At 40.6% G+C, this 27,291-nt stretch overlaps 1 protein-coding gene across 6 annotated transcripts in view; it reads left to right on the top strand.

Annotated features, from left to right (window-relative positions):
- ATXN1 (ataxin 1) overlaps positions 1-27,291 on the top strand; it is a 224,024-nt gene that overhangs the window by 86,971 nt on the left and 109,762 nt on the right. Inside the window, exon 1 of one of the 6 annotated variants that reach the window (XM_026073307.1) lies at positions 1,328-1,398. The exons of the other annotated variants lie outside the window; for them this stretch is intronic. The gene's annotated coding sequence lies outside the window, so the exon portion shown is untranslated. Of the gene's footprint in view, positions 1-1,327; positions 1,399-27,291 lie in introns of those variants that run through there. 6 annotated transcript variants of the gene reach the window in all.

The raw sequence follows: 27,291 nt of genomic DNA, 5'->3' as shown, positions 1-27,291 counted from the left end.
AAAGTTTGTGCAGGTTGTGCTAGGGTTTACTGTGTTTTTCATGTTCTCCATGTAAGCAGATAGATGCTTTGCAAATCCTGCTGTTTAAGCTCTCAATGTATTTCTCTCTGTACTTCCCAGCTGGTAACTTTGCACCAAATTGGATGAGCCCTTCCCATTCAAAATGTCAAATTTGTGTTGTTTAGTTTCCAATGAGGATGTAATGTGATAGTAAAATAGTTCTTTCAAGGGTCATACACTGTTTTACTGTCAGTTTGTGAGGCTCAGACAGAAGGAAATGATCAAAAACACTCGATGCTCATTATTTATTAATTGAGTTCTGGCAGAGCTTTCCTACATTCTGGCTTTTTGTTTGTTTGTTTCTTTGTTTACAAACAAAAAAGGAAAACACAGTTCACAAAAAATGGAAGAGGAAATTTGTTAACAAAAATTTCTGACACGGAAGAAATGGCATTTTTTTAAGGTTTAAGTGGAGGTGCCTTGTAGGATAATTTGGCATTGCAGTGTCACTCTCTCTGAGGGCTGATCCTGAAAGAGGAGAATACTGTAGAGAACAGCAGACCATGAATCTCAGATAAAGTCATGCTGGGTTACCAGAAAATATTTATCCTGGAAAGTTCTGGGTTGGGCATATTTTAACTGCTTGTACTTTGCTGCAAGTGTGGCTTTACTTTCTTTATAAGAAAAACAACAACAACAAAAATCCCACAAGAAACCCTGACTCTTTGTTTACTTTTCTGTGTCTCCTCCTCGATTATATACATATTCAGGTAAAGGTAAGAACAGTATATTGAAATATTGTATCTTTCTTTACTAATGGTGTCTTCTTGTGTTAAAATATCTCTCAGTGTTTTAGTACTCTTGTCTTCTGTTCTGCAGTGACTCCCGTGAGGACGGACCCTTTCTTAGGTTCTGTGGCCTGTATGGAGCTGTGTAGAAACCTGAGGCATGAAGTTAACACTGTTGGAGGGTCTGAAGGCTTTAGCTGCTGTTTTTTCTAGGGATTTAAATTTGATCAATTTCAGGTGATTTTTCACAGGAATAGAAAAAAGCACATTTTTGATTAGACCCTTTTGTCACATTTTCAAGCTTGCTCCAGAGCCTGAAGTCATTCTTATATCTCAATAAAGCAGTAATAACAATAACAACAACAATTAATTCCACATGGTCAAAGCTATCTCCCACCGTTTTTGCTTTCAGGAGGAGGGAGCTGCAGTGTGGACCTGGCCAGGCCTCCTGGTCAGGACAACGGGGACTGAGAAGGTGCTGCAGAGCGCACCCGCATCTGTGCATGGCCCTGTCTGTGCATGACCAGAATATGGGAAATGTTTGCTCGTCTGGGTCTCCTGAGGAGAAAAAGCAGGACTTCAGTCTCTGATTTCCAGTGTGGCTAGGAAGGTCAGTCAGGGCAGAACTATCAAAAGCACTTGCAGACATTCAGGTGCCCAGTTTTCACTGACTTTGAGCTGGCTCCCTTAGGCGCTGCGGAAAATCTCCCATGCAGTTCGTCTGTGCTCGGTCTTCTCCTGTTGAGGCTGAGAGTAATATTTGCATACTTCACTGGGTGTTCAGGCTAAATTAATATTTGTAGAGCACGCTCTGTTCCCCATACTGAAAGGACTACGTGAATGTAGCTGTTTCTAGGCAGTTACATCCTATTCTTAAATGTTGTAAATGTGCTTAACCAGGACAGACAAGACTCACTGCATTTGTTTAGAAAAAAACCTGTCAGTGCCTTGGTATATTTGTGAATGCATTTTTTACATAGGTGTTGTGTTTATAGTAAAGAGGAGAGGTTGTTTTCTGTTGAAAGAGTCATATTTCAGAAGCTGTTTTCTGTGTTTATGTGTCATTCGTTATTTTGGATATATTGCATTGTATGCTGGGGGGGGAATGTATGTAGCTTTCTCAGGCTCTTCCCTTGCTTATAGAAACCTTCCAGTGCATGCATAAATCTTCTAGTGATGTCTTTCCTTAAGCTGAGAGCATAAATGCAGTACATAATTATCTGGTAAAGCTGACTGGTATTCCCTGAATCTTGATCCCCTTCCTTGCTTATTCACACATCATCTGTACAGAAGATCATTTCTGCTGTCTTCTGAACTGTTTCACACAGTCCAGTGAGATGTCAAAAATAATAATTATATAAATCTTGGCAAAACCAAATTAGAGTATTAAATGAAATCTGAAAAAAAGAAAATTAAATCTGAAAAAAATAATTAATTCAAGCTATTAAATGTTCTTCTGCTCAGAGATTGTCAAAATTCTCCTGAAGTGTATGAAAGAGGGTAATTTCCCACAGGTTGTGCTTGCAGAGCATCTGCTGGAGATTACAGCATCATGAAAAATAGAAGCGACTGTGGCATTAATGCCGTTGCACTGTTAACAGCAAGGCCTGTGAGAACATAGCAGCGCTCTGTTACAGGAAGAGCGGGGCTTGTGGCACTTACGGTCCGGATTCTGCTTGTTGTGGCACACTGCTGTAAATCCTCAGCAGCTCTATTGAAACTGCAGGAATTACTCCAGATTTATGCCAGTTTCAATGAAAAGAGGCTTTCTGCTGAATGGATCCGGGCAGCCGCAAGCTAGGTGGAAGGGAAAGAAGTGACTCAGCATTCGGCAGTTGTTGCTGATTGCTGGCTTTTGCCAAGCGCGGAGTCACAGATTTTTTTTTTCTCTCTCTCTCTTTCTTTCTTTCTTTTTTTTTCCTGGGTGAGTGGCTGCTTTGTGCTCCCTGCAGAAACACGAACTGAATTTCTGCTGGAGCAAGGGCAGCCGAGTGGAGGGCGGCCGGAGCCGTTGCTCTGTGCGAGGGCACCAGACCACCCTTGCTGGGAGCCTCCTGCCCTTGTTTTGGGAGAGAGCAATACTGACTGCTCCTTCTTACCCCCGGGAGAAGAACACTTTTTTTTTAAGAGCAGTGCGCGCCTCTGGGAGTTAGCTATGTCACCAGTCTCGTGTTTCTGCCTGCGCAGTAACAGCACGGCTAATGGCAGGGATGGTGGTGCCTCCTCCGGGTACGCGTGGTGGAGCAAAGCATGCTGTACAACAGAGCGCGGTGTAGCTCAGTGTGCGTGAGCGGGCTGTTGCTTTGCTGGCTCTGACCATTGCCCCCCTTTGCATCCCCAGCGAGCCCGTCTTTATAGAGCTGGCTGTAGCTCGAATCAGCTTGGCCTGGCCCAAATCCAGCCTGCGGTGGCCAGGGCAGGCTGGGGAGTGCTGTCGCTGCCCCCACTCCTATCAAAGCCCCTCAGTGTCGTCGTGGTGTTGCTTTGCAGAGTGCCGAATATCCGGGGCACAAATTAGCCACCAAGGCAAGTCCTGGCTGGGTCATGCTGTTGTTCCCCATCCTCCCTGAGTCCCCTGAGCAGGCTGCGGGCCAGCTGGTAGCTGGAGTGAGTGCTTGCCTTAGAGTCAGATAGTGAGCATCTGAGATGTGCTGGACATTATGTACTGGCAGCAGTCGTCCTGTTACCCGGCGGAGTATGTGGTATAGGGAAGGACGGAAGCTGGGGGAGAGTAACCGGAGACAGAGTGTTACCTGTGAAATTTGAAATATTGCATTTTGGGATGTATTTGGGAGCACTGGCAAATTCATGTAGCTGTAACAGTGTCTCCACTGGTTAGAAAACATTGTAGTGCAAATGTATTCAGGCAGCCCAGATCTGAAATCTGTGTGTTGGGCATCCCAGCATATTTGTATATGTGCATTGGAAAAAAAGACAAAGGAAGCGGAGAAAAACATTAGGTAGATGCGAGGATAGTATGCCATTTGAGTAAATATTTGGTTTTTGGGGGGAATATCAAGCAAGGAGACTCCAAGTTTAGAAATGGTGTTGAATTATTAGAATGAAAAATGGATTTTAAAAACTCTAAATGGGGAAAACAATAGCTTGCTGTAGATCTTTGAAAAACATGGGCTGATGAACTGAAGCTCCCTGAATGTTTCAGCCCATCTGTCTTGTTAGTTTCTATGTCTTAATCATGGATTTCATGAAGTGTCTAATCTTTTTTTTTTTAGCTTTCTGTCTTCCTCTTGTATAAAATTTAAGGAAGGGAAATCATCTGAGCTAGATTTACTTTTGCATTGGAAAGAAAAGCAGTGTATAAAAAGAAGTCAGTGGTATGTGTGCTGGTAAACCAAGTGTGTCTGCTTTGGGTTTGGAGGGCAGTATTTTCCCACCTTGACTGCTGCTGCGGTGGTTATCAGGGCAGCTTGGGAGTGCAAGTAGAGACTCATATGCCATAGCTGAGGGTATTTTTAATTGTCTGGCTCTGGTCAGTGGTTGTCTAAACAGCCTGGACTGAAATGCAGGCTCTACTGAAGTCAGTGGCAAAATTCCCTTGCTGTCCCTCCCACTGTTGCAACTATTCCTGGCAGCTGTCAGGATATACTGGCAGGACCTGGCTCCCTCTTACACCTTTGGAAGGCTGCAGCAGCTCTCCTGAACCAGAGAATCACTGCCAGGTCATATCTGTGGGGGGAAAAAAAGAGCAAACAAATGGACAGAAATGTCCCCCCAAAGTTAGAACATTTTAATGACTCTTCAGTACGATCTTGTGTCTCCAGGTTCTTCCAGCTTGACTCTATCACAGTTTTTGGAGCTGAATCAGTTTTTAGCAACAGTGGAAATTTTTGCCAAAACCCCCAGCATAGATAAGGCCATGTATATTTGCAGTGTGTACTATGCAGAAGACACTGATTGACATTAATTAGGAGTGGGTGGTGTGAAAGTGTAAAAATAAAATTCCTTTCTGCCGGGTTTACTATTAGAAGTGAGGTACACGATGTAACACTGAATGCATGTGAGTGTGTGTGTGTGGAGAGGAGGTTATCTATTCATCACTTAGAACAATAGTGGGAGTGAAGCGTTACAGGTTTGAATGTCAATACAAGTCTGGGATTGCAACCTTTTTCTTGTGCACYGCTCGGTAAAATGTGCTTCAAATTTGTTTCTTTTTAGTTTTGAGTTCAGAATGCCGTGATAAAAAACATACTATGCTGCAGAATTCAATATGTGTCAGTTAAACTGCCTCAGCCTGCTTTGTGTTATTGTGTGGACTATTTTGAGAAGTGATCAGAGGGAGCGATTTTTTTTTGGTAAATTTTAGCAGGAGCAGCATTTTTAAAATGAAATAGATCCCTGTGTTGCAAGTTGGTATTGCTCTGATTGATAATATTTATTAATTCTTTCTCTGTATGTATTCTGAGAATGAGAAGCAATGAATGAATTCCACTGTGTTAATGATTTGTGAAATGTATTATCAGATGCGGCTAGCCTTTTCTTATGAAAGAAATAGGCAATCATCTGTGTCATCTTGAAAACATATTCCTTGAATTTTGTTTAACTGCATTAAGGAATGTGAACTCCAAGACTCTATTGTTTACGAAAGCTCTTTAGTATGTGTTTAATGTGAGTGATATTGCCAGAGGATTATCTGTGCAACTTTTAAATAGCTGTCTTCCTGACTGCTTTACCTAGCTGTTTATACACAACCTTTAAATAAGAAAGTTCAAAACATGGCCACACTCTCAGCTGGTTTTGACCAGCCTAATTTACATGGTTGCTACACTGAGTTACCCCAACTAAAGGTCTTTTCCACAAATATTCAAGGCCTTTTGGTGCCAAGTTGCAAGTTCACATTTGGCCTCCATTGGTCATAACTAAAGGACAAATTCCATCTTTCTTATTTTGCTATAGTTCTATAACACCACTGGAAGTATATGGGTTACCCCAATTTACGCTTGTTTAAATTTAAAATCTAAATCAGACCTCCCATACTGGAGCTCTTTTTATTGTTGCCCAGTGATTTAACTGAAATGAGTCTTTAGCCTCTATTCATTTCCTAGCAGACTCTCTCGGTTAACTAAGAGGGTATTTGCCAGGGGTTGAGGGGGGGAGAGGAGGGCCTGACTACTGAACTGTCTTCTCTAAGCCTGTGGAGTGGTGGTACTACCTGCTATGGGAACCTTCCCTGTGGCCGCTTGTGCTGCGGAGAGAGAAAGAGCTATTATTTAGGCCTTCTGGTTAGGTATCTTTCGCTAATACAACGTTATTTAAAGTAGTTTTAATATATTGGATATATGATCTGCTAGTTAAGGGATTCTTCTGCTCCTGGAAAGAAAACACCAAGGTGCACTCACTGGCCCACACCAAGGCTCACTAACAGTGGTGGTGTTGCTTTAGCATCGTAATATGTCAGAACTGGCTGCAGAAAACCTGTTTGGTCCTGCTCCCATCAGGCTGATATTTTGGGGTGATGTTTTGCCCCCCAAACTGTGGGTGTGCGTCTAGCAGCTTGTGTCGGGCTGCGTAGGGCTGCAGACTAGATGCTAGCTGCGTTACTCCCTGGCGTGCCTGATCCGCAGCGGCTTGATCAGTGAGGGCAGGGCTAATGTTTGATTTAACTGCAAAGGCAGTAAAAGCAATTCACAGGTATGCGAGCACTGAGGTTTCCGCTGCACGAGGCAAGATACTGTAGTGTCTGTAGTTTAATTAAGGAAACCACAAGGAGGTTGATTTTTGGTTTTTGGTTTTGTTTTATTTGTTAGTATAACTATTTACTTGTGTTTGAAAGGGTTAAATAGAGATAAGTTCATGGTTAAGTCTGCCATGAGGTGCACAGAATGTGAGGCATATCTGATGTCAAAGAAGTCACTCATAATCACATATGTGTAGATAAAAATACACYGAGTTTTAAACAGTGGTTTTTTTTCCTGGCTATAATTGTGACGTTACTGCCAGTTAATCGCAAGTTACTTTCGTGACTGTGAATGTTTTCTTGCTGTAAACCCCAAGTCAGGGAATTGAGCAAAAATATATGAGTTGTGAAGCAAAAAGGAAGGCAGAAAAAAAAACAGGCAGAAAGACCACGTTTTAAGTCATCCTTGGACTGTCACATGTTTCTGGGCTTTGTTTAGGGTCCACTTCTGTGGCAGATAGTGGTTTTGGGAAAGTTACTCCGGGCTTAGGGGCTGTGCTCAGGGTCTCCTAGGGTGGGATCTCTTGTGACTGAGGTACCTCAAAGCCTTAATGTTCCTTAAAAAAAAAAAAAAAAAAAGTGATTAAAACCACTGACATCAAAATTGGGAGTACAGTGCAGGGTTTTCACACCAGTAATATAAAATGTAAAAATTCCAGGTCTTGATTTGCATACTCATAAAGATCATCTTACATTGTTGAGGCAAGTAAAAAGATCTTGAACTCGGTATAAATCACTGAATTAATTTATCTGTAGTGCTCTTTTTACACTATTTATATTGGGCTATCTAAACAGAAACAAGTCAAATGTGTATGGAAAAATATTCTGTAGGTATATATCCTTAAATGATTGGGTAGCTATTTGTAAAGTTGAAGTAATCACTTGGGCTGATACGTGCAGTTCCTTCAGTTTTGTGGGGGTTGGACTGTTTGTGGGTAAGTAGGAGGAAAATCTTTTTAGTGAATACTTTCTAGGGTTGTGTCATTACAGAGCATTCTCATATTAAAATTTGTGGGGGAAAAAAGGAAAGTGCTATTAGAAAATCTTCTCTTGATCCTCTTTGACATGAATATCTTTTAAAACCAGAGTCTGTGTTTCATATGGTTCTTCACTTGTCATCTTGTTTTTCAGTTCCCTGTTATAAAACAGAACGTTAAATTATTTTTAACACAGTGTATAGGGATGTGGCTTAAAATAGTTTTTAATCAGCTAGACCGAGTCATGGCTGCATTGTTAGGTGCTTTCCTATTAGTGTTTATAGAACAAAATAATGTTTGCACAGTTCGAATGCTTTTCATGTCAGCACCGATCACATGTTTGTGACTTAAGGAAATGGAACATCAGGTTTCATCTCAAAACTATTCTCTTTTTTTAATGATCATTGATTATATTTCGGAAACATGGCTGTTGTGAAAATGTTAACGTAGCTATAGCCATAAAGTTAGAACAGAGCTGCTATTATATTTGGAATGTGTCTAAAACAGTGATTTTTCAAATGGAATTTTTGGCAGAATTTCACTGCGTATGTTAAATTCAAAGTTACTCACTTCCTTCTTCTTCCCCCTCCAGCGCTAGCTGTACATTTGTTAAAGAGCAGAAGACGGGAATGGAGGTTTCTTTTTCTGGCGATTAGCTAGAGAGCCTATGCATGGCCATTAGCAAATACCTGAGCATCTCCTGGTCTTTGTGGTGTTCATCCCCACAGTGCTCCCCTCAGACAGGACGGTTCAGTTGTGTCCATTACTCAGATGGCAAAACAACACCAAGAGGTGGGCTGACGGACCTGCCTAGAGCATGGCATAGGGGGGACCTGACCCTGGGTCTCCCGATCCCACACTAGGGCTCTTGGCACTGCATCGTCCTTCCTCTGTTCTTCCAGTCAGAGATCTGGGATGAGTTTAAAGATGATGGATGGATGTCGACTTGCTCTGTCGATGCTGTTGACTTGCAGGGAAACTAGCTCCATAATGAGCTGCTGACACAATCTGTTCAGGAGGTTTTCTCTGCTGGGGACTGTCAAACTGGCCATAAAATTTCTCTTCACTTGGGTGCTCTTTTGCTGTGGACATCAAGTGATGCTTTGGTTGGTGTGTTGCTTTTCTCAGGCTGGGATTCTGAGTTGTGTTTTTCATTTTTTATTTGCACTTGAATACTAAAATGGATTTTAACTCCATCATTTTCAAATCATGTGATTACCGAAGTCACTCTCACTGCCAAATGATTACTTACAGGGACTAGAAGTTTTTCATTGTATAATCTTTGTGCTACGTTGGAAGGAATAGTGCTTCAGGAATTATTTATTTTAATAGAAAAAGTGTTAATAACTTGAAATTCTACAGCATGTATAAATTGTTGAATGTCAAAAGACCATTTACTTCAAGGCTGTGCATAATAATCTCATTTGTTATTACGTGGTCTGCACAGGCTACTCTCAAGATTTGTAGGATTTCTTCCTTTCTAATGTTTCTGCATCAGTGTAATAGATCTGAGACTACTCCATAGATATTTGGCCCTCTGGTTCCCTTAATTCCACTGGATTTACAGGAAGAAAAAGTAATGTATTATGCCTTTCTAAATATAGTTCTTTTTCCATGATTGAAAATTGAATCACTTATCCTCTCTGATAAGACTCTGCTATTCTGTATTTTTCCCTCGTTGCATTTTGAATATTCTTAGGAAAAGTGAAACCTTCTTTTCTTAGTACAGGTGCTGGTTTCTTTAAAATTAGTGTTCTTTTGTTGTCATTTTGGGATCCAGATGTTCTCCAACTCTGTAAAACAATAAAGGTATTAGTGACCYCTTTTATTTTCCAGATTATAGTAAAAATAAAGATCTTAAGATGTCTTAAATGGAAAGCAAGACAGTGTAAAAAGAAAGCTAGCCTAGTGGGAGGAATAATTTAAAATAGAAATTTGAGACATTTCCGTAATAAATCCCAAACGTAATGAAACTCTTTGTGATTGGGGTTTGATCTTGAAATTGGATTTCTAGGCTGGAGTCTTCCACTAGCATAATGCCTTCAAACAGGGTTTGGCATGCGTGTCAGGGTTAGTATTAAGAGCGCCACTTGCTGAATCAGAGTTGTGGGAGTTGCCTCAAGTGATTCAGACCTTGCAGGGAATCTGAACCGCRTTTTCAACAAGTGAATATTAATGCAGCAATTCCCTCAGTGCCGGCAGGGGAAAAAAAAAAAAGTGATAGTAATACTAACAAGAAGAAGAGGGACCAGTACTGATCTGATGATACTTTCTATTTTTGCCAGCCAAATAAATATGTCAGGAGGTCACCTAGAAGTAGCTATGGCAACCAAAGGACTGAGCATAGCTTTGCTAGACAAGTGTTTCTTGCTGCGTAGGACCCCAGGCAATGAACTGTTAAATGACCTGATTAGGACTAAGCTACTAACTGAAATGGATAGTATTTATCAGCCACAGTCTGTAGAAATCAGTGGAAAATAGAAAAATCGGCAAAGAACCAAGGAGTTGTCTGTGATATCTTTCCAATTAAAAAACAAGAAGGTCAGTAAATGCTAAAAGTGTGGGAAGCCTGATCTCTGGAAAAAGGAAAGATGTTTCTGGTTTCTGTTCAGATATGTTTTTACTCTGTATTGTCTTTATTTTTTTAAAGAAATGAGCCAGGCTGGTCAGGAATCTTACAAACAAAGCCCAAAACTGCTCTTGGGCCAGCCATAAATTTTGGAATATGACTTGTCTTGTGTATTTATTAAAAAAACAAATAAACAAACAAACAAAAAACCATGCAAAATTGTAARCCTTTGATGGAACAGCCAGCAGTATAAATATTGTTGTAATCCAATCTGTGGGGTGGGTTAACTGAATTCACCGCGTAACACTCTTAAAACAACCATCGTAGATAATAAAGGGCAATACGTCGTATGAATCACTGGAGGGGTCATTATTTTTAGTTGCCTTGAAAGCCCAAGTTATTTGCTGGGTTCGAGCGCAGGAGGTGTCAGTCTGTGCCGCTTGTGTGATCTAAACGGAATAGCAGAAGAGCGAGGGCAGGTCTCCTTGGTGACCACTCTGGGTGCAGGTTGGGGAGAGGAGATGAATTGCCAACTGTTTCTTTGGCCTGTAACCCAGAGTATTAAAATCTGCTATGAAAGTACTGTATGTTCTTTTCCCTTCACCAGCCTCCATTTTGTGCTGCAATATTGAAGACCAAAAAGTAATAATACAGTGTGATGTTTTAGGGTTACACCGTTACATATTATTAAGGGGCTTAATAATCTCATGGGCACATTATAATTTGCCTGATGTTAATGAATATGCACATAAATGATATGGTAAAAATTTGCAGTTTGCCTGGGCGTTCTTCTTCCAGGTGGTCTGCTGCATTCTTTATAACCTGAAGTTTTGTTTTTGAAGCACTTTTTGTTGCTAAGATGCTTTTCTGTAACATGAGCCAATGCTCTCATCCTTAGTTTGCTCAGAAACAGCATAGGACCAGCAGCCTTGTGAGCATTAGATATTCGTCTTAAATCCTCATTTTGATTTTGCGCATTCAGACCTATTAGCGGGTGTCAGCAGGCACCATGGCCCTGCGGGTCACGTGAGAAGGGCATCCAGGCTCGCCGCAAGTGCACCAGGGCCCTGGCTGCTGCGGAGGCAGCACATTTAACCACAGGCAAGCAAAAGGGGATATGGTATGTTGCTCTAGAGACGGTTCCTCTGAATATGCATGCAGCAACGTTAATAGACTTCTGGGTCTTCTGCGCCTTTGCCAAATAGAAGGTTACTACAGCGCAGTGTCATTCAGAGGGAATAAAGGGAAATAAAAGGCAAAAATGTTTGCAGAATCGCAAAACTGTTGACTCTTTCAACCACCTACAGAAGTGAATGATTAAACAGAGTTTTCAGCTGATTCAGAAGGGATGTGTAGCTCGAGGTGTAGATTTTTATTCTGAGATGAAATCTAGTTATTGTTTAACAGAATAAGTCAAGAATTTAAATTACACCTTGGATGTTTTTCTTCCATAATTACATGGGGTGTTTTTGTTCTGTTTCCTGTCTTCTCTTGTCAGTATCTAAGAGTATATTGCAGTAAGCTGAGGGTTTGTCCTTGGCACTGGGAGAGCGGTCAGGCAGTGTTTCTCCAGGTTCAGAAAGCTCGGAGGGAGGAAAGAAAAAAGTGAAACTTCCTTCTGCAGGATGTTGCTGGAAAATTACTTCATAAACCTTTCCCAAGTTCCCATGAACCCTAAAAGCTTTCCTGTGCTACTGAATATACTGTGCTAAGATTGTATGTGCTGGGACTGTGCATGCTAATGGACTGTAAGAGAGTGCCCGGCCATGACTGTAAAATGGCCTTGTTCATACAGTCAAGTGCAATTTGTTCTATAACCCTGTCAGGGCCCTGTCATGTTACAATACGCTACTTTTTGTAGYGGAGGCAGAACCTTACTTAAAAAAGCTCCTGTCTCTGGGAAGGGAGATGAGGAGTTTGAAATGATTTCTGACTGATGGTTGTACTGCAATTTGCATCCGTATTTTAGATGGCTATGAAATGTGTTACAATTATGACTCTTAAAAAACCAACAAATCCTATTCCTTGTAGTACACAGAAACTGTCCTAGAATTTTCCTTCTTATCTGTTTTTGGACCCTGTTGTGTTAGCAGTGCGGTACAAGCTATAGCTGGTACCCACATCATACAGTGCTAGGCTTTGTGTAAAAATACATGAGAGTGAATGTGGGCAGGGCCATAGCCTCTGCAGTTGCTCTGTTTGTGGCACAGCTCCTACATCTTTTGTATTTGGTATTTGGACAGATTTTAAGAAAGCTGGCATAGAGTCCAAAGTGCCAACCAGCATTGGATCCAAGCATTTAGTATATTATGAAAGGAACTTGCTTGTACTGCACAAGTTATATGTAGCTAGTGATTTTGTTTGACTGACACAAGGAAAAGGTATTTTGGAAAGTATTTTAAAAATCTACAGATTTTGATTCTGTATCAAAATGCAATATTTGTAAATCTCACTATAAAAGCAGATATCCCCTTTGCTTTTAGTAGGGGTTTGGAGTCTGAAGATCAGTATGATTAACTATTTTCACTCTGTGTTGGTGTCGGAGTATAAAGGACAGTCCATGGGTATGGTCTGTTCAAGCTGGTTTCATATAGAGCGTCTACAGTTAGTAATGTCACAAACGTGTTTAGAGAAGGTAGATGAAGGGTTTCAGTAGATGAGAGATATGATGGATGAAGCCCATGCAGTCACCAACCTCATCACCTGCCAACTAAAAGAAAGATGTTTTAAGAAATAACCTGGATTCTATCATAGCTAAACACTTGGCTTGAAATATTAGGTAAAATAAAAGTGGATTTTTCCCCTCCTAAATGCTAAAGAAGTATTGGAAATATTTTTAAACAGGCAAATTACAGCTTAAAAAATATGTATAGCTAATATATCACAAACAAGGTATGCTTATTTTCTCAGTCCTTTGCTTTAGAGACACTGTAGCTAGTTTTCTGAAATCTTACAACATGTACAGAGACTAAACAGAAAACAAGATAAAATGATGGCCTAATAGGAGTGAGGGCAGAAACACCACTTAGCTTTATATTAAATAAAAACAGTTTTGCTTCCAGATTCTTAACTTGCTGCAGTTATTTAATCTAGTTTGCCCAACTTCTGTCCTTAAGACATTTGTTCCTCTCAAAGATGCAAAGGAAATTTTTTTGCCAGAACACTTTATTACTTGGGATAGTAGCCCTTTTTTCCTCCATCGTTTTTGTCCAACACATGAGATATTAAACAGATTGAGGCTTGTCCTTCATTAATTGGAGTTTCACGAAGCAGAAAAAGGGATTGCTAACAGAGTACTTTCAAATAATTTGCAATTAATTGCAGGTAGAAATGTACTGATTTCATCTGAATATGCTTTACAGTCTTTACTGAATACCACCAGGTCCTGCTGTTCAAGAGTAGAACTGAGAGCAAGGGCAACGTCGATACCTGTTTGGATATGTGCTGGGGCCTGCTTATGCTGCTAGGAAGCACAAGCAGTCATTCAACTGTTGTCTACAGGTACCAGCACGAGAGCACTATCAACAAGAGCAAACTGCATCCTGGAGCAGGATACATTTGTATGTACAGCACAGGTCCAGCTCTTGTTCCCCAGCAAGAGTGAGCACTGAATTCTGTTTTCTGAAAGAGGATTTTGCTTTGTTTACCTTCATTTCTCTGCTATCTGACCACCCTTTTCCCTGCTCTCTTAAAAACAGGCCTTTCCAGTCACCAAATCATTGTACCAAAGGCTTTCACAGAGTTATTGGCCATATTTGCATTGTTTTTTGTGTCCGGCTTGCATGATTTGCCTTTCTGTGCTATTGAACACATTTGTAGTATTTCTCTCTGTGCTTCCTCGCGCTTAGGACTGCAGGGGCCCAGTTGTTTTGCAAGGCAAATTCTTTCTTGCTCTCGGCTGCCGGTGTGCAGTTCGCTTTCTTCAGGGTGGTGCTCTCAGAAAGTCACTCCCACCACATCAACAAGCACAGGGTGCTCATTTTGGGGAGGGGGAAAAATGGGGTTAAAGAATAATTGCCCCACTCCAAGTTGCTATCACTGAAGCGATAGCACCCCACCCCATAATGCACCTGCTGCATCAGCCATCAGTTAAGCTATTACACCACTTCACCATGCATCATCTTCATCAGTGTCTTCACCAGTTTTTGGAGATGCATTGTTGAGATGCACCCTCATTAAAAAGTGGCTGCCAGAGGAGCACAGCACCACAACCTCAATGGAAAAAAGTAGTCCCAGAGGACAGTCCCTCTGGCTTTGGTATGATGTTTAGAGACTTTAACCAAGATCCGTGGTTAAGTCAGAAAGGACTACCTTCTGCTGTAGTCATGTCACGCTTCAAAACTAAGAAAGGAGAAAACCTTTCCTCTAACAGCTTAATGTAGCCAAGATCTTAGAAGCCTTGAATTCTTTTTAGTTGTGTTGTTGCTATTAACTTGCAGCATCATTTGGGGACATTCCACTTAATTGCTCTGTGCCTCTTTGTTTTATTTTTTTTCCTTTTATATATGGGAAGGCTTCATGTAGGACCTCAGCATGCTGTTGTTGAGTCAGCTAGGTGGCATTTTCCGTGCTCCATTCTGAAGCAATGCAGCCTGAAGATGTCCTACCGTTATGTTGATAAAGCTGTCATCTTTCTGAAATCATATAATAGCAAGGTCCTGTGAGTCCAGCACTTATTTGGATGAGAAGGTGTGTTAACCCATCTGTCCTGAAAATCCCAATTTAGCAGATTCCAGTCAACTTTCATAAATCTGATCGGCGCCTTTGGTTCCTATGATATTTTTCATGTCCTGCTGTCTAGAAGCAAGTAAAGGTAAAGGTGACGCTTTATTCTGTTATCATCTCCCTAGATTTCTGTTATATTCTTTTGAGTCTCTGGTGTTATTAAAGAACAGGGGCTGGTGTTAAAAACAGCTCATCAGCAGAGAGAAAAAACAGCAGAATGGGTAACCACAGAGTGTGGGGGAGGAATAGAAAAGCTGAGTAGCATGGGGAACAGCTACAGGTTGAGGGATCAGTCGAGAAGATACAAGAGATGGAAGCTAGAACATCAGGAGGATGCATATGGAGTAGGTGGAAACAAAGGACGGGTAAAAGTAAGAGAGGAGAGAGTGGAAAACTAGCGTACTAGCAGGTGCTGGAAGTGGGTTGACGAGCAGGCAAATCTTTAGTTGTATGTAATACCATAGCACTATAGAAGATTGGAGTTTATTCTTTTTGACCATCTAAAAAGAGCTCAGGCTTTTATCTCTTACCTCTTTGGGAACTGAGTGGCTGCAGAAAGGAGAGATCCACCAGAGGAGAGAGAGACAAGTGTTTGGAAAGCCCTTGTCTTCTGTCACTTTTATGCAGTCAAGGAGTTATAAAGCAATGGGTGCACTGAGTGACAATACGTAATTCCTGTCCTAATCGCTTTCCCACCCCATCCTGCTGAGTTTTCTTAACCTTAGCTAGGTAATACTCCAGTAGTGAAACACAAGTACTATCATCAGTACTGTTAGGAAAAGTGATGGTATTTTAAAGAGTTGTTTTAAAGGAATCCAGCAGTGACCTGCTTCAGGATGTGGGCTTGATTTTTAGTTTGATCATTACTTAGATTTCCAGTCTGTTCTCCCTCCTAAACTGTGGTTGTGCAGATTATATTCTCTAGCTCAACACAGAATCTTGATTAAAAAAATACATATTGTTGAATTCTTTTGCTCTTTTTTTCTTAGATTAACAATCTGGTTTACTAGAAACACATTTCAAAACAAAAAGGTCTTTTTACTTGGAATTTTTCCTATCTGAGATGAAGGAATCCTACTAATGATTAAGAAATAGTTTGATTTTTCTTACCCATATTGTATTTCATTTTTTTGCCTACATAAATGGCAACCTTTCTCATCTATAAGTCTCCCAACCTTTCTCATCTATGACTTTTCATGAAATCCAGTGCAATTTAATTTTAGTTGCAAAGTTTTGCATTTTTATTCTAATCTTATTTCTTTCTAAAAGGGAGGTGAATTATAGAAACAACACTTGTGAGATACAAACTTCTAGATGATGACATCAATTTGCTTTTCACAGTTAGGCACAATAAATTACTTTTTATTGCAGGTAAAATTTGCTACACTGACATGTTTCCTCCTCCACAGAACACAGTTGTGTTCTGAGACAGTGATAAAGAGCTAGCAGTCATGAAGCTGAAGTAGCGTTTAACTTTTTATTTAACTTCATATTTATCTGCTTGATAAACTCCATGTTAAGCTGTATGGGTGGGTTATTTTCAGATTGTATTTTAATTTCCTGTTACCTGTGAGAAATTTGCACTTAACTTTGTGATGAGCTTCTCCAGGGAGCATAATGTTACAGTCCAAAAAAATGGCCCAGACCCTACAAGCCTTGCTTATTCAAAATTCCTGATGTGAAAAAGCGGAAGAGATTTTCTGTATAGGGAATGAGGAGGGAAATCKCCTGTGTAGACTACATTTTTGACAAAGCAGATTTTATTTCTTATGGCTTGATTCAGTATTAGATTACTGCAGTCTCATCCCATCTTAATTTCATCAATCAGTGGAGTTATTTCAACATAAAACTGGCACAGGGGATRGCAGACTTAGCTTCTCTGTAATTATTTCCTAGTCTACATGGGTAAAAAGTACCTTCTGGAGGCCAACAGCAATTTTCTATTAAATATGTTGTAAATGTGATCTGACTAAGGCATTGAACACTTYGAAGTTTAAGTAGCTGGAAAAAAAACTTAGAAAATAATTTTTTGTTATTGCAAATACACCCAGACAAGGATTTATTACAGGAAAAAGGAACTAATGCCCTTACGCTTTAATGAGTTCCACAGAGGCAGACCTCGTATCTCTCTTTATTCCAGAGGATGTGAGTTTGTCTGAATAAAGTCTTAGGAAGAGGGATACAAGACTTGGCCGTACCAGAAAAACAATTATTATTAAGAACCTTTCCCTAACCTGAAGTGAAGAAAGCCCTCCTCTCTGAGATGAGTGTGTTGTGGTCTCTTCTCTGATGTTATGCTTTTGCTTCTCATGTCAAAGACGTCTGCTCTGTGGGTGTGTACCTGGGGAGAGGATTGAGTGATGCACAGTAAATATCCATTGTGTGACAAATGAGTTCTGCCTTAGGACAAGAAGGTTGTCCGTCCTTCGGGTTAGGGAGTTAGACCCTTCAAAATCAAGCCTTTAAAAAAACAGTGTTTAAAATGGCTAAATGAGTTCTTGCCCTAAGAGGCATTTCAGGACATTCAGCCACATTGTATGTATTTGTAAGATTTATCATTTAATTTATGCTTCAGAAACTTCATTTAATTTCCATGCTGGTGCTAGAATCTTGTCTTCATTTCACAACTGTATCTGTTAAGGTTAGAGCTATCAAACCTGCATAGTCCTGGCCTGATTTCTAGAGCAGGCAACATCTCACTTTAATGGGCCTCTAGGTGCACGCAGGACTACTGTGAATGAAGCCAGCTATATAGGTCCCTAAGTATGGATTGGTACCTAATTTAATGTATCCAGGGGTGAAAATGACTCCTGTCAGCTTAGTATTATCTGTCCCTGGGACTCCTATTCCATATACTGCTCTTTGTATTTGAGACAGGAACTATCATTTACAGTATGCCTGTACAGAAGCCAAGTAGATACGTGCCTCTAGGTATTACTTTACATTATATCTTGTCCCATGTGTGAGTTACCACCCTTTTTGAATCTTATGATTGGTGTTTTCGCTGGAACATTTTAGTAGGGCTCCAATAGTCCTGAGGGCTGAAAGAGCTCTGAACAAGCAGAGGTGTGTTAGAGCAACCCCATCTCTAACAGTTTCCAGCAAGGAGGAACTAGGGAGTTGCCCCCTCCTGAAGCCTTGAGCTGGAAGAAGGACAGCTGCAAAAGCAGCCAGAGGAAAGGCTCAGGGCCCAGACTGTAACTAACCTCCTCTATCCTTGGCTGATTTGCTGTTCACTCCTGCTCTCCCCTCTTTCCTGACAGCCTCTTTTGCTCAACTTCACTCTTAACCTGCTCATCTTTATTCTCTTTTCCTCAGCCCTTCACTCACTTCCCTTCCATTTAGGTGATCTCTTCCTCACTGAATACATAGTCGCACGTTTCCCTTCCAAAAGAGCTGAAATGCCCAACGGCTGTCCATTTGCCTGTCTTCCACGAAGACGCAGTAGTTTGCTGTCTGTGTACTCCAGGGTTGTTTCAAGGCAAAGGAAACTAAAATAGCTAAAACACTACCACTGTTGAAGGTGAACATGTGACTATGTTTCAAACTGAACTGCCACCAAAAGCTTACAGAAATAACATGTGGTCTGCTGCCATCTGCTTACACCTCTTTCTTCCACCCTCCGTTGGTCTTGTCACTTCAGGCTGCTGCAAGCTCTTCAAAGCAAGGTCTGTCTTCTGTGCCTTTGCAAAGGGCATCACACGGCAGCACTTTCTCCACCCCATCGTTGCTAAGCTCTCGTTTCACATTGTAATACAAATAATAGTGATAGCACTGGTAGTTGTATAATGTAATCTTAATGGGGATGTGGGTTGGACCGAACAGGAGTTTCATTTTGTGGTGTATGCCACGTTGTAACTCAKCTCTAGCATGAATTTGCTGATAATACTCAGAGATCTCATTTATTGATTGGTGATGTAATTGTCCTATAGTAGGACAGATGATGTAATTTTACGAAATTACTGAAGACGGTAACCTTGAGACAGATCAGATGGYTGAGCAGCATAGATGGGTCACTGATAACAAAATGCCCTTGTTTTAAAACTAAATTGTCATCTGTTAATTATTGGGGAGGAATAACTGTAACAAAATGCCAGCATGTCACAAAAGATGCATCATTTATTGATTTTTACCAGTAGTCACATATTCTTGTTTTGACAGATGACTTTTGATGGTTTAGCTGCCTTCTTGTTTTGGCCGTTGTCACAATTGAAGCTGGGGCAGCATAAAAGCTGTTGTGAGCCCAAGGAAAGCATTTGTTTCTGATAACAAGTCACACATTTTTAAAAAAAAGTAAAGTAGGAGTGGATGTGATATGAGAAATTCTGGTAGATGGGATAAAAAAATWTGGGACAGTTCTGCCAATGGGAAAGCCACCTCCTCCCTCTTTCCCTACCCCCGAACTAGAGATGGCTTGAGTATACGTTTGAATAAGAGATAGCATCACTTTTAATTTGAATACTCAATAAAAGAAAAACGTGATAAGCATTATCCAGCTTTTGCTTTTAGATAACAGTAGGCAGAACTCAAGAAAGGTCATGGAGAAAAAAGAAATGTACCCACTTGCAATGGTTGCTAATAACATGGTCAAAAAAAGACGCGTTTTTATCTCAGTGGAAACAGGCTGAGACACCCCAGTACAAGCATAAGAAACATTCAGTTACGATAAGCATGGATCCTGAAAAGAAGAAAGAGACGGTGGTTTGAAAAGACAAGTGGTTGAAGAGCTACTTTGGTTCTACTGTTGTTTTTTTTTTTAACTGCTAACACCTTTCTGGCCTAACATTAGCTGTTTTGTATCAGGATTTGGGTGTTTTTTTTGTTCCTCTCTCCTTAGCATACTGAAGCATTTGCCAGGTAAATATTATACTGAAGAACTTGTCAAAGACTTCTCTTCAAACACATCCTCACTGAAAATAGTGGAAGAAATTGATCATATGCATGAACTTATGACCTGATAAGAAAGAGTACAAAAGATCTATCTAATTGATTACTTCAATGTGGTGATCTTAGGAAATCATAGAGACATAGTCAGCTCAGTAGGATTCTGTATTTACCACTTTTCATGGAAGAAAAAGTTTCTCCAGTAGCACATGAATCATATGGGCAAGAATTTCTCTCTTTTTGCATTCTGTGAGTATGTATTTTGTATTGTTGAAATATATTTCCCTATTTCATGGACTCATCAGGACTTCTGTTTTTCCAAAATGTTTGCTTATGGACATTGTTTTATGTCTGGGGGACTCCTAACATATAAGATTTTACGTTCTATGAAAAGGAGTTAAGATGATGCTATTATAGTTGGTCCATTTCTTTATGTGCAAAGAGTCTTGTGCTTGGAAATCTTTCTTTCTGTGTATCTTAGTGAAAATTTCAGCTTCATTTGGATGAAATGAGAACTTTCATGGATGTGGTCCCTTCAACAATATTTCTTGTTTTTTAAGTGTGTGATAAATCTGGATAATTTAAATTGTGAGAAAATCATGGAAATGGAGAAATTACTTTAATTACTTCATTTGGAAGCAGAGGGTCTGTTTGCATAGGGAACCATTCTTCACTGTAATTTGAGCCCAAAGCCTGAGTGCTCCGCTCTCCTTTATGTTTTTATTCCCACAGCCTTGTATGAGTTAGGAAACTGCTCTTACCCCTATTTTACAAATGAGGTACAGAAAGGCTAAGGGACGAGCTCAACAGTGCATAAGAACTTGGTGATACTGAGGTTTGACTTCAGTTTCCCACATCCTAGAGAACTATTTTATCCTCTAGATCACCTTTCTGTTTGAATCTTTCCCCAATATTTTTGCTTTATACTCATGTCATTCACTTGCTCTCTCTACTCCCTTTTTCCAGCATGATCACAGCTCTCAGTTACCTCAGCTAACTTGCATCCTTGACTAATAGAATTTATGCACTCAGAAACAGTGACAAGTYACTGAACAGTTTCTGCCTCTAAATTACTGCTTCAGAGAGAGAAATTTGCCCCAGGGCTATGGAACAGACTTCAGTCTGTGTATCAACTTATTAAGTCCAGTCCTCTATCTTGCAGTGTATACCAACTGCATTTCTCTTCTGCACTTGGTAGAATTGCTTTGTTATTTTAAAATAGAATTGATTAACAGTGCTTGTCCTCAAAGCTTCCACTTAGGTAAATTCCTTTTTATTAAGATTCTCCTTGTTCCTCTGTCAACTACTGCCTTACTTTCCATGCTTAAATAGCAATTGTAGGGAGATTCAGACCCTCAGGTGACATTTTACATTAACTATTTTGATCTCCTTCCCCCTCTTTTCTTAATTTTGTTGGAATGTTGTTCAGAAAACCAAAACCTGAAACAAAAGTATGCACAACAAACATAAAGCATTTTCCCCAAATTTCTCGCCTCTCTCTACAGCTCTCCAAAGCTCTTTTACAGTTTGGTGGTGGAGGCTAAGCCCTGATTTGTTTTCTCTGACCAGGGAGCTGTGAATGCCTCTTCATACCTGTGTTCCATGCATGAAAGGTGACACTGTTCTTCTCAAAACCTGCTCTGAATCAGCTGAGAGAGGGGAACAGCCCAGACCTGTCCTGTACCACAACGAGCAGGGTCTCAAATGCAAGAATGTTTTTTCCAGGTGCTAACCCTCACTCCAGGAAGCCTTCCTTTCCTTGAGGGTCCTTTCTTCTCCAGTTCTTCGCCTGTCTTGGGACTGCTGGGTAGCCTATCCCTTGAGATTTCCCTTTCCAACCTTAAAATGTTTTAGGGTATCTGCTGTGGAAATCCAGCAAACATTTGAACCATAAACAATTGTTTTCCAGAAGATACAGTGAGGCACATTCTCATCTGATATAAATTGGTGTAGCTTCATCAACCTAGAAAAACTTAATGTTCATTTGTACCAGAGCACTGTCTGGTGAATTATGCTGATGGCAGTCCTTCTTGTACCACAGTGTAGTCCACTTCAACTTTTCTTTTTTGCTGCATCTAAAAAGTTGTGTCTCTGAGATCAAAACAAGTGTCCCCTGCATCCTAACTTTCTTTGTCGCAAAGCTGTAAAGAGGCCTGGACCCAGTACAGGTAATCCTGGGTTATTTTCTTGCTCTGAATTTCTTCAGTAGCGAGTGAATTTTTTTCCACATTTGTTTATTGCTCTCTTAGCCAAAATGGAACATTACTGTGACTTTCTGTGTAGACTAGAGATTGATGAATTGTGAAGAATTGTATATTTGATTTTCCTGGAAGACTCAAAGGAAAATCAGGATGATATTAAGGACATGAAGGGTGATTTATTTTTACTTACCTGTCTCAATTATTGACATTTCTAAAGTGCCTGTCACTGATGGATATAGATGTTATTAAGTAGGGTATCCAAAATCCACGTGAATTGGGAATAATTCTAGCACACCCCATGAAGTAGAAATCAGACTGTATACATATGTGTCTTGTCTTGTGATCTGAACAGTTATTCTTTTTCAGAAGATAAGCATATCTCTCGGCTTGGTTTTAAGGGAATATTTAGTCAGCTCTTCCTGGCAACAGTTCTACKTGGAAGTGAGAGGATTTGGGTGAATTCTTTGCTCAGCCTGGCACTGGCACCAGGTCTCAGTCATGCTCCCTTGCTATTCTTTTTCTCATTGAGATGCATTCACCAGGTGAAGGAATGGAGCTCTCTTGCCATAGMTCTCTCACAATGAGACTGCTTGATAGAACGCTCTTGGTTTGGCTTTATTTAATTTGATCTCCAGTTGGAAGAAGGTTTCCTTTTTCCCTGCTTCTTCTTTGTTCTTGCCTGGTTCTTTTAGGGTTACCATAAAAGCCTGACCTGCACTGCATGCGTTTTGGCTCTTCCTGCTGTGTTTTTTCCTGTCCACCAAGTTCAGCTTGGTCCATAGTCTCCAGACAAGAAAAGGAAAGTCAGAAGAGGGCTATTGTGTGTGAATGGAAACAGCATATTGGGATATATCTAAATAACCCTGCCAGGTTATTCTTCTGTTGACTTTGATGCTGAGCAGATGCAGGGAGGAAGCCGACCAGGATGATGTGACCCATATAGTGAAGTAGTCAGTAATTTAGAGCTGTCTCTGGATTGGATAACAAAAAGCTTTTTCTATACTATAGCTTTCGTCATGGTTACACCAGTATGGCAGTAATGCTTGATATTCTCCCAATGTAGATATAGTTCACTATGGCAGTAAAAGTCAAGTATTTCTATACTTACCAGTAGAGATAGGCAGTTTTTGTGATGTTTGAAAACACCTGAGCAAGACAGAAGTTTGTGTCATGCACTTAGATACCTAACTTACTTAGAGACTTTCAGAAAATCTCAGTAGTGCTTTAATTCCCTTTGAAGACCTGTTCCCAACTACCTGGTTTCCAGTGAAGGGCCTAAGAGATCAGCCATTTTGGGACATCCACCACTGCATTAGGAGGCTGTCTACCTGATGGCCTTTATGGCTGTTCTTTTTTAAATCACTCCCTCTAATACATGCTTTGTATTCCATTGTGTTAAGGAGAATAAGTAGTAGGCACTAAGGCCTGTGAGTGAAATTTGTACTGATAGAAAGGGCCTATCCCACAAAGTGAAAGGTCCCATGTAAGTGGGACTCATTTTGCGTTTTTCCCCCTTCTTCTATTGTACATCTTCCTCCTAATCTGAGAGGTTTAGCTGATACATCAGTCTTGAAAGGATGCTCTGCACAATGCAAATTTGGAACAATCCATGTGAAAACCTGCCTGCCTACTTCTCCTTTGATACAATTAGAAAGTTAGGGTTTTTGCCTCTATTTTAGAAGTGATACTCAAGAAGAAAGCTGCTTTACAACTCCTATCTCTGTCATGCCATAAAAGTAGGTGGTAGTCACCTTTGGAAAAAAAAGAAGTTTCATAACCCACTGCTCTTTTCTTCTTTGGCTCAGCAGCAGTGGTGGTCTCCTCTACAGAAGGTTCAGGAGGACAGCTCACACCCCTGAAAATGAAAAACATTTGAGTCATTTACATAGTAGATCAGAATACAGCCTACCCAGCTACTGGAGCAAAGACCACAAACTTTCACATTTGAATCATCTGCTGAACAGCTACATATTTTTGTGAAGAAATGTTTGTTTTTAAAGTAATTTTATTTGCTTTCTTGCAGCTGAATCATTTCACTCTTAGATGGTGAAGGTTATATTTCAACAGGATTTTCTTGCTCACTGCCTGTCTTTGATTTTTGAACTACAGTGATCAAAGTTTGGTCTTGCTTCCAATCGTAAGACCAATTGTTTGATTCTAGTGTGAATATGTCAGTATTTGTGTCTATAGAAACCAATCAACACTTCCTCCTAATTTTTGTAAATAGGCTGTGACTGTGACACTTGGACCTCCTGTCTCTCACTTATCTGAATTAAACAATCTCTGCAAACAATGATGTCTTGTCTTCTGCATTCCCCATTTATCACCTTGGTAATTGGCACCATCTTTATTATAGTTTATGTTTCTCCTTGTTGAGGTATGTCCAGACATTACTGGAGCCTATAATCTTTCATTTTTATTCTGCATCGTGGATTTGTTTAAAGGACTTTTTCAGTAATAACCATAAAAAATAGCAAGTAATGTAAGGAAAGCTGATTGGACTGCCTACAATCAAGGTTGCGCAATGTCTGTTATTTTTACTGGAAAACCTTTCGAAGTGAGATTTTTTCAAAGTCAGTGGCTGGGGTTTTTTTTGTTTTGTTTTGTTTTTACATTTCAGCAATAATGATTCAGGTTGTCTTGAGAACAAGGTACAGAAAAATACATTTTTGCACCTTTTTCGAATATAGTCCAGCTGTTTCACTGAGTAGCTGTGTAGCACATTCACATTTGGGGGTGGATACTTGAAATTTGGCTGTGGAGTTGCCCTGGTGTTAGGGAACTGCCTTCTCATTTGCATTAAAATTTGTCTGTAATTGGCCAATTTATAAACTCCTGAAGCATCTCATTTGTACCTCCACAGTAGGAGCTCGTTAGGTAGCTGAATTCTCAAAGTAATCTGTCTGCACTGAGCATACTGTATATTAAAGCTGAAGGACTTGCTTTGCTATTGCTACATCTGTCTCCTGAGGATTGCTGTGATTCGAGGCATAGAAAGTGAGAGGAAGGAGATTGTCCCTGCTGTGTTTTCAGCAAAACTGTTGTTTGCCTGGACAGTGTGGAGTAGAAGAAGACAGAGAACAAGAACTGTGGGAGATGTGGTCAGGAGAAGAAGTGGAGAACACAGGACTGTCTGAACAGGGGAAGGATGGTGGTTATGGCTGCAGCAGTCAAGTATGGAATAGCATTTTGGAGCTAGTGTGACCATGTCTGGGAGGGATTGTGTGATAGAGTTGGGATTGGGATGAGAATCCAGGAGGATAAAGAATCTGGGGTGGGAAGGAGCAGGGCTGATACTGCAGAAGAGAAGGATGTTGCCTGACAGATCTAGGGAGATTTAAGACAGTTCCACCCCCAGTTGTTTGTTATAGTCCACATGCTTGGTAGAACTGTGTACCCCTACTGAGACAGCAGAGTGAATTATGCTGGTGTTGCCTCTCTCCATCAAGGCAAAAATGTTGGTGCAAAACCACACAACTTAGCCTGAAGTGCTGCTAAGTCTGTTTAAGCTGTCTAACTTTGCACTGAAGCGGATGAGGAGCAGGCATGTAGTTTGTTCCAGCAGCTCTGTGCTGGAGAAATAACCTCCAACAAGTGGCTTGCTGGATATCTTGCCTGGGCACTTCTGTATCCACCTGTTGGTACCCCTTAGCCTTGCTGTCTCTGCTCTGTTAGCACATAGCTGTGAAAGCAGATTGTGCGTCTTAACCGTACTGGGTTGGTTCACATGAAGCCTGATCATCTGTTCCTGCATTCAGTTATTCCCTTGCCTCAAGTAGAAGACGTCTGGGTTGCATTTAGGGGTTACAGTCCTCACGAAGGTTTTGACCTACAGCTACGCGCAGGCATCCTGTCTTGGGTCTGTTTGGGTCACCACAAGTTTCTGCCCACTCAGTACCACCTCCCCTTGGGGGAGATTCTCTTCAGCTTCCTCCCCAGCCCACTGGAGGCAAAACTGGCTTAGCATGAAGGACCTTGAAGAGTAGTTCTTAGCCCCTCCAGTTCATTTTTGCCATAACAAATTACAAAATGCTTATATACCAGACTGCTAGCACTTCTGCAGGGAGACAGGCAGCACAGGAAGAGGGGCAGCTGGTGCTGAGTATGTATGTGGGAGGAAAACCTCTTCAAATGGTGTTAATGGGTTTGGAAGGGACCTTGGTCCACAACCTCCCTCTCTCCAAGCCTCAGTTCTGTGTCTGTGCAGCGAGAGTACAATCTCCTCACAGGGTTGTTGTGAACATGCACTAATTTTAGTATATCAGGCAGTTAGATAATACAGTGACAGCCAGAAAATAAGTTGTAAAGAAATTGCTCTTTCTGTCTTCAAAGCATGGTTTGAATTAGAGATATAAATAAGTCTTAGGACCATTTTTAATAGCGACAATGAAGCAAAATACTTGAGTAAAGCTTATTCAGTAACGCCAGCTCTACTCTATAATGAATGACACCATTTCCTGTGGAAAAAATACTGTGTGATCATAAAATTAAAAAAGAAGGTGAAATGTTGCACAGTTGGCCTTATTTCTGGTATTTTCTTGTCTTTTAGTTGTTAACTGTGCAAATATAACATTTTTGACATGTCTGTATGTGTGTGTGTGTAATGAAATATCTGTGGCTAAGTTTGCAGTTATTCAGTGCTTTCTGTCCAAAGATGTCAGAGCACTTTAAAGAGTGTTTAAAGGCCATTAAAGCATCTTGCACTTCTGTCAGCACACTTTGGTCAGCCGGCTCTGTCTCCAGAAGTGCTTGCCTCTGGTTGTTAAAAATGGCTGCAACTTTAGGTGAAAGAAGTAAGAGAGGAAATGTTTTTTCTAACTTATTTTCTTGTAAATTTGACAGAAAATCGTGTCTGGTCATTTTTTGCAAGTCTTTTTGATAAGTCATCTCCTGTTGTATTTGTAAGTCTTTGCATAGGCACAGGTGAGAGAGAGATACAGGAAAATATGACTCTAAAACCACAGATGATGTCAGTGAGGAAATAGAGCCAGGTGAACTGTCATAACTGTGTTTAAATCATTTTGAAAATGTCAATATTTCAATTTATCTGTGTGTCTTGCACTTAGTGTGCTCAAGGAGTTGGGGAGTTTGGAGGAAACAGATATACCGATAGGTAGAATCAAAATTATCAAAACCACCTGTTAGCAGTTTCCAGAGGTGCTGAGTATGCATTGCTCCAGTGCATGATTTCTTTTGGAGTTAGTGGGTATTCACCAACTCTGAAAATCAAACATGGAATTTAAGGCAGAGAAATAAGTTGGCAGGTTAGTAAACGTTGGTCTTAGCGAGCTTGCCACAGAGTAAACTGTGCGAACTCTCAGTGTGAACRGCTACACACAGTAACTCCCTTGTGTGCGCTCTTATGCCATGGTGCCTTGTGGTAAACAAGAGGTAGTTTAGCACCCTGTCTAGAAGGAGTTGCTTTTTTACATTTACTTTGGGCTAAGATCCG

The sequence above is a fragment of the Apteryx rowi genome, unplaced genomic scaffold (genome assembly GCF_003343035.1).
Source record: "Apteryx rowi isolate R43461 unplaced genomic scaffold, aptRow1 scaffold_366, whole genome shotgun sequence".
NCBI classification, from domain to species: Eukaryota; Metazoa; Chordata; class Aves; order Apterygiformes; family Apterygidae; genus Apteryx; species Apteryx rowi.
Note: the sequence above shows the minus strand (reverse complement) of the source record. Positions and strands in the feature narration are given on the sequence as shown.